The sequence below is a fragment of the Rhincodon typus genome, chromosome 3 (genome assembly GCF_021869965.1).
Source record: "Rhincodon typus isolate 14 chromosome 3, sRhiTyp1.1, whole genome shotgun sequence".
In the NCBI taxonomy this organism is placed as follows: Eukaryota; Metazoa; Chordata; class Chondrichthyes; order Orectolobiformes; family Rhincodontidae; genus Rhincodon; species Rhincodon typus.
The window spans coordinates 15092750-15101096 of NC_063334.1; the positions used below are offsets into that span (position 1 = coordinate 15092750).

The 8347-nt window shown below is 45.9% G+C and overlaps 1 long non-coding RNA gene across 3 annotated transcripts in view; it reads right to left on the reverse strand.

The window, feature by feature from the left end:
- The window catches only part of LOC125482844, a 59094-nt gene extending 58680 nt beyond the window's left edge, over positions 1-414 (reverse strand). For all 3 annotated transcript variants that reach the window (XR_007261822.1, XR_007261821.1, XR_007261820.1), the window contains exon 1: positions 261-414. This is a non-coding gene — a long non-coding RNA (uncharacterized LOC125482844). The remainder of the gene's footprint in view (positions 1-260) is intronic.
- Positions 415-8347: the final 7933 nt, after the last annotated feature.

Below are 8347 nucleotides of genomic sequence, written 5' to 3' on the forward strand. Positions count from 1 at the left end.
TTTGCACTCTGACATATCTGCGAAGCTGAGTGGTATACCTGATAATGAATGCAATAGTTTCATCCCCCATCCCACTCCTGCCTGTTCCTGGTGCATCAACTCAGCACCAAGATGTTGCCTTGTCTGTGGGAGCAGTTGCTCCTCGTTGCTTCCAGCTCAGGCAGTCCCATGTCCAAGAATGGCCTCCCCTGCTACCAGCAAAACTGTAGCAGCTGACCAACTGACCAACAAAACCCCATCCGTAACTATGTCCCACTCACCTTCAAAGATGCACACTCCTGTAATTGCCCTCATACCTAAACATTGATCCCGCTACAAGCTCTGCTCACACCATCAGCTTTGTGTGCCAACGTAGAAAGGGTCCTTTGCTCCTTGCCCTTTTTATTCATCATTGAAAATGGCTCTATCTCTGTCTTGCAGCCTCCCCTTCACAGAGAGGCGTGTGCTTCTGTCTCTTCCTGCCTCCCTTCATTGCAGAGGTGGGTCCTTTTACCACCCACCCGCAAACACCCCCCACCCCCCATCGCTGTCCCCTCCACACCCATGTCTGGAAGACAAGATTCCACAGCCCACGCAATGTCTGTGACCGCCCAGCTTTGCAATGCATTGCCAACTTCTACTGTGGCTGCTTTTCCAGGCTCCTTTCTCTGTAGCTGAGTCACATATGCCTGCCTTTGGTGCAGATCAGAGGGCTCTCAATTCGTTCATCTGCAGACCTTCAACTGATGACCTGCCACTTTGGAAGGGTCCCTACCACTATCAAAAATCACTGGGAATTCTGACTGCACAAGGTCTCTGTGTCCGTTATAACGATATTTATCCCATCCACTGATTCTGGTCTGATAAACATACCGCAAATCTGAAAGAACAGTGAGTGTTGCTCAGAGCACGACCCTCTAACCATTTTTTTTCCTTTTCAACTGATAATCTCTTGAGCTGCCTCGCCCCCAAGCTGACTCACTCTACTATCTCTTTTTAAATGCAGTTCTCTCTTGTCTTGCCGCAGATCCTTAATTGCTTTTCGGGAAAAAAGAAATGATAAATATTCATCAAGCTGACTGCGGCGTGTTTCTAACATACTTTCATGTTACTAAAACATTAAGACTAGTGCCCTAAACATCTTTCGGGACTACTCAAAGCTGAATTTAATGATTGTAATTATTCACTGAGTATCAGTGTTCAGGGAAATTTGGAATTTGAATTAAAGCATTTATTTTACTGTGATTTCAGCTTCATTGCCAGCTTGAATTTCAAAGATCTGAAATGTATTTCTTCTAAATACAGGCCTGAAATCCAAACTGTTATGAATGCATGACTGAGCAGTGAATGAAGCACCTTCATACCAGAGGTTCCAAAGAAAACACAGTACCGAAGCCCAGTTGAAGTTATAAAGCAGTTTACCAGTTCTGAGATGATCATTTGCAGTTTAAACAAGCTCCACAGTGCAGGAACTAAACAACTAAAATTTCAGATAACAAGGTTTAGAGCTGGATGAACAGAGCAGGCCAAGCAGCATCATAGGAGCAGGAAGGCTGACGTTTCGGGCCTAGACCCTTCATCAAAAATTTCAGCCCACAGTCGAGTCCATTGTTATCAGTGTCTTTTTTTTACTTCTGGAGTCCTCTGACTTTCATCACATTTTATTCAGCTGAGAGAATTGCAAAGATGTCATGCCACTCCACCTCCCTTTAATGATGATTTTGAAAGGATGGACAATTGAAGGAGATAACATTTCAGCCACATCGGAATAAAGTGGACAGTCACTGGAGGGCCAGCAATGTATTGATGGGCCGAATAGACCTCCTTCTATGCCATGGACTGAACCTTACCATATTTTGCAGGTCTGGCAGAGTTCTGAGGAAGGGTCACTGGACCCGAAACATTAACTCTGTTTTCTCCTTCACAGACGCTGCCAGACCTGCTGAGCTTTTCCAGCAACTTTGTTTTTGTTCATGATTTACAGCATCCGCAGCTCTCTCAGTTTTTACTTACCATATTTTGGTTGTGTTCATTTTTCTGCATTTCATAGAGGGGTTCTGTCCGCAAGGCCTCAAGTTTTCTCATGCAATCACCCCAAACTCCCTTACTAACCAGGTACATGGTCATATCCTTAGATGTTAGCACAATTCTCCCACTCACTGTAGCCAGAAGAATTCATTATTGGCTGGAAATCCAGCAACATACCAGCTTTACTGGTGATAGCACTATCTTCAAAATAGTGTGACGTGGCCAGGCTACCATTGACATTCTGGAGTTGCCCCACACAGCAGCACACAGCTAGGAGCGTGCTATGCTGGACAAGGGTAAATTGACACTCTGCCTTATGGACACTCGAGGTCCTGTACATAGTGTAGTGCAGAGAAACAATGTCCTCTTGCCCAGGATCAGCAGAGGAGGTCATGACACCATAACTTGCTTGCCTGACCTGACATTGCTACCCAGGACAGTGAGGGCTCTGCAATTCAGAGGAACACCCAGTAATGCAGGAAGGAGTCAATTACAATCTCCACTATGCCAGGATTAGTGCTACCATCTTGTCTTGACTACCTCACACTCACTCTATCTCAGTTACTGCAGGTACTTCCCACAGAGTCTACTACTTTTTTTTTATTAATTCATGGGATGTGGGTCGCATTGCCAGTTGGTCACAATGCTAGACCAGTACTTATTGAAAATTGCCCAGAGGGCAGGTAAGAGTGAATCACATTGCTGTGGGTCTGGAGTCATATTTAGGTTAGGCCAGGTAAGGATGCTGGAGTTCCTTCCCTAAAGGGCATTAGTGAACCAGGTGAGTTTTTTCTTGACAATAGTTTCATGTTCATTATTAAACTCCTATTTTCAGATTATTATTGAATTCAAATTACACCACCTGCTATGACGGGATTCTGGGTGCCCAGAACATTACCTGGCTCTCTGGATTAATAGTCAAACGTGAATACTACTAGGCCATCACCTGCCCCTAATAACTCTCGCTTTTCCCTCCAAGCCACTCACCATCCTGACTTGGAAATTTCTTTTTAAACCATAAGAAATAGGAACAGGATTTCACTGTCCCTTCACTGTCACTTGGTCAAAATCCTGGAAATCCCTCCCTGAGGACATTGTGGGTCTACCTACAACATGTGGTCTGCAGCGGTTCAAGAAGGCAGCTCATCACCACCTTCTCAAGGGCAACTAGAAATAGAGAAATAAATGATGGCCGGCCAGCAATGAATAAAATAAAACTTGCACTCACTTATCCCAGTTGACTTTTAACTATGTATGGCTCCTGTGTGACTTACTCACTCACTGGGCCCCTTCACATCTTTCCCTCACCTTCGCCAGCTCTAAAAACTGGGCTGCCCAATGTCATTTCATTCAATCCTTCCCTGATTGCAGGAAAGAGCAGCCCAGGATGGGTGCTGTAGGTCTGGATTAACATGTTCTATAAAGAAATTATCTTGTTCCACTCTTGTGAGAACTGGGAGAGGTCCCGTGAAGCTGCTGAGACATCCATATCCTGGCAATGCAAGAATAGTTCATTGTACAGCAATTGTCAAGTTAACCCCCTGGTCAATGTATTTTTAATCTGCTTTAACCCTTGGTCATGATGCTTTCTCTCTTTTATATTTTGGAGATACCAGTGGCACGAACATATTGGTTATGATCCAGGGCAGCCCTGCTAGCCCTCCTCTCCAGAAGCTCTGAGGAAGAGAGTAGGAATCCCTCCGAGGAAGCATTGGAAAGGCTGCTTCTTGAAGCCCCCACCAGTTCAGGTACTGGCACCTCGGTGAGTATTTTATGTCGATCAGCATGAGCTAGTGAGCACCTCACTGCCACATCTCCGCAGCTGGACAAGATAGAAATGCCCGGGCCCCTAGCACTCAGAGGCCTGTCGGAGACTGGGCACCTGTTCAGCCCATCAGTAGGAAAGGGGGGCCTGTGGTGTTGACAATCCAGGACTTCATACAAATGCACATGCAGACCCAGGAGCGGTAGGCAGGATTGTGGAGGGCAATGGTTATCATAGAATAATGGCTGCAGGAGTGCAGCAAATGCAGTCAGGACCCTGCTGCCTCACTCATGTTCATGGACAGGTTGGCAGCTGCCATGGAGAGCCAGGTCCAGCAACCTCAGTGTCTGCGAGATCAATGGTTGGATCTACAAGGCATCACCATAACCATTGATCCTCTCCACCAGCCAGCAGCAAGGCAACGGGGGATGCCGCTCCTTGTCCTCACTCTGGATGTCCTATCCTCATGGTGCCAGTAGGCTTCCAGCCATAGGAGGAACCTCATGCAAGCCCATTTTCCGAAGACATCTCCTCTCAGGGTAACCCAGAGGTTGCTGGAATTTCTAACTCCACCTTGCCTTTCACCATCAGGATTGTGTTAGCCCAAGCCAAGGGTGCACTTGCCTCCGGTGAGTACGTACTCAGCATGCCTGGCCCTTCTAGTCACAAGCGCCTTCGAGATCAGCCGAGCAAAGCTGCAAGACCAATAGTGTAGGGCAGGCTCCCTCTCTCCAGCCCAGCCCAGCTGAGGACCCAGGGATTGCACTGAGATGTAGTGGGAGGGAGAGAAGGAAGAAGGCCTTTCACAGTCACAATGGTGGCATGTGTAACACTTCATTATCAACACACGCTCAAGTTTGTAAATATATATTTTCAGTTCTGACTGTCCCCTGTTTGCACCAATCACAAACGCAATCTGTGAGGTACTGAACCTTTCAATTCTTATCAAATAAAAACCGAAAGAACTGCGGATGCTGTAAATCAGGAACAAAAACAAAGTTGCTGGAAAAGCTCAGCAGATCTGGCAGCACCTGTGAAGGAGAAAACAGAGTTAATGTTTCAGGTCCGGTGACCCTTCCTCAGAACCCATCGATTCTTATCCCTAGACAATGTTCTGCAGTGCAAGGTTTGGAGTCAGTTGCCTGCACACCAGGGCAGGCCGTGAATTGCTGGAGACTGCAACATCAGCAACCAAACCCCGTCTCTCTGGCTGTACAGACAGTGCTGTTACAGCACAGGCCTTCGTGGGGTTTAGCCATTATCCTGCATGAAATTCTCAGGAGAGCTTGGGGTAAGGAGCTGTACTGCATACACTAGGTTAATTCCCTAAGGATCACAAGGAATACTGAGCTCAGCCATGTGTTTAACCTTCACTGAGAGGGTCTGCTGATGCTGTCCTTTGAAGATCTCCCATGAAGCTATAAGTTGCAGACCACCCCTTCTGCCAAATGTAGTTTCAGCCATTTGGGTTTTATTGCACACTTGTGATTGGCTGGACAATGGAAAGATAAATTGCTACTCCTCAGCCAATGAGTTCAAACTTCCAGCTCGACGCATAGGTGAAATCCCAAATATCTATATCCCCTTCCTCTCCACCAACCTCCAAAAACATCACATCTCCTCAAGTCCCCACTCAATCAATCTGTCTGAGTCCATCCATCTGTTCAACAACACTCCCCATGGCCCTATTGTGTATAAATCCCGCCCTTGTTCATTTTACCAAAATGCAATATTTTGCATTTATCTAAATTAAACTCCACCTGCCACTCCTCAGCCCATTGGCCCATTTGATCAACATCCTTTTCTAATCTTAGATATCCTTTTTCACTATCTACTGTATCAGTAGTGTTGGTGTCATCAACAAACTTACTAACCAAAGCCTCCCAAATTCTCACCCAAGTTATTTATGTCCCCTTTTGCGACCGTAATCTTCACTGCATGCCAGCATTCAGCCTCCACCCTATACCTGTAAGTTCCTCATACTCCAACCTACAGCACCAGGCTCTCCGATAACCCCCTCTCTCCTTGGTGATTCGTGGGCAGAATCCCCGGACTAACCAGGGCCCACGACATTGAACAACTTAGCAGGACAGCCCTGAACGCTGTCTGAGCAAACCCCTGACAGATATCGGTACAGCTCCCAATCTGTGTTCCAGCAACTCCCTGGCTAACTGCACTGATTCACTGGGTTGGTTCTGACCCAATCTCTAGACTGTCCAGGTACAGAGCCCATGCCTGTGACCACCCTAAACAGGCACCTGATTGTGACCCAAGCTGTAGACTGATTTTGAAGGCTGCCCTTGACTTATCGTGCTGGGATCCCCAGACTGACGGGGCCCCCTTGGAAGACTAAGCCCCTAAGACTTTGAGACATTGGTATTTGCTTGCAGTGAGTGTTGTTTAGCTCAGTTGACTGGATGACCAGTCTGCAATGCTGTGTGAGCCAGCAGTGTGCACTCAAATCCGCACCAACTGAGGCTACTATGAAGGATTCTCCTCCTCAACCTCTCCCCTTGCCTGAGGTGTCATGGCCCTCAGGTTAAACCACCATCTGTTGTCTCTCTCTAATGAGAGAGCAACCCAATAGCCTGGTAAAACCATGGTAACCTTTCCTTTGTTTGAAGCACATGTAGTATGTTTGCCAAACACGCAGCTGGTATATAGTGAGGGTGTGAGATAACGCAGTGTGGAGCTGGATGAACGCAGCAGGCCAGGCAGCATCAGAGGAGCAGGAAAGCTGACATTTCGGGTCTGGACCCTTCTTCAGAAATGGGGGAGGGGAACGGGTCTCTGAAATAAATACAGAGAGGGGGAGGCGATGATGGAAGGTGGATAGAGGAGCAGATAGGTGGAGAGAAGACAGGCAGGTCAAGGAGGCGGGGATGGAGCCAGTACAGGTGAGTGTAGGTAGGGAGTTGAGATGGGGTTTGGTCAGTTGGGAGGAAGGGGCAGGTAGGTGGGAGGGAAGATGGACAGATCAAGGAGGCAGGGATGACGTTAGTAGGTAGGAAGTGGGGTTGGGCGTTGGTCAGTGAGGTGGGAGGAGCGGATAGGTAGGAGAAAAGACGGACAGGTCAAGGAGGCGGGGACGAGAGGGGCTGGTCTTGGGATGAGGTCGGGGATGGGGAGATTTTGAAGCTTGTGGGTGTGAGTTTAATGTACAAGTGTGCCATGCAACACTTTGACTGCCCCCTTGACTGATCACAGCTGACAGCCACAACAAGCTGTGTGGATTTGTGACAATGCTAAATAGTAAGGTGGTACAGCATTACTCAGAGTCTTTAAACTCTGAATGAGGTGGCAAAGCACAGAAAGGCATGGATCGCTTGAGTATCCAGGTAAGTGCTAAGTGAGTGAGAACAAAGAAAATAACTAAGCATCCCTGAGCTGCTTCCTGGTCCAGTCCATGCGCTAGGAGTCTATCCACATAATGTCCTTGCAGCAAACCTCCAATGAAAGTAACAAGGCTTGTCCGGGACATTGGTAACTGATATCCAAAATGGAAATCTGAAGGAGCATGTAGCAAGGTGGTGTTGCCAAGTAATCGCTCTGACTTCCACGCTGAGAATTCTCAATGTCTAGTTTCTTTGCAGCAAGTAGTAAGGTAGGAGGCTGCATATTAATGAGGCAAGATGTGTAGTTAATTAGGCTGACAACAAGCAATAATCCCCCTTATTAGACATCTCACCACCTCTATGACTATATGATTCTATCCGCATAGTTATAGACAAAAACAACAAGAAAAATGATTCAAAAACATTCGTGAGGGTGTCTTTATCATTTGGCTCCATTAATCTTTCTTAGTCAGTGAGGTTTATCAATAAAAACATGATTCCGTTTCACCCTCTTTGGTGCAGTATTAAAGAAAATTTATTTCATATCCAGAATTAAGAAGGACCATTCTAGTTCATGAGTCTGAGATAACACAATGAATTTTCATTTTCTTGGTCTGTAATAGACCGTCATTGAAAAAAATTCACAAACAGCTTTGTGAAGCTTTAAAGTACGTTGACAGTGCTTGGCCCACTTTTAAAAGAAAACGCTTTTGCTAAGTGGTTTCAGCCTGTGAGATTTAACACTCAGCAAAATAACTGAAGGTTTTAAAGTGAAGCACTTGAACATAATTCACAATCAAAACCTTTCTGTGAAGTGAAAACAAAATTGATCAGCAATCTCAAAATATGATACAGATCAACAGAAAGCATCTTCCTTGGATTCAGGGATGATCTATCAAACAAGATTAGCCAATATATTTTGCAGTTTGTGGTTTATTTGGTGGAAAATATTAATGCAAAATATTACAATTTTCTTTTAATGTTGCTACGTTTGGTTCCTCCACTTCAGACCAACCACTAATTTTGTTTTGTCAGACTGCTTTCCAACATTTAAGCCTGGATAAGCCTAAACTTCAATATTGGTAAGACCAAAATAAAAACTGAAAGAACTGCAGATGCTGTAAATCAGGAACTAAAGCAAAATTGCTGGTAAAGCTCAGCAGGTCTGGCAGCATCTGTGAAGGAAAAACAAGAGATAACATTTCAGGTCCGGTGACCCTTCCTCACACCCTTTCTTCTG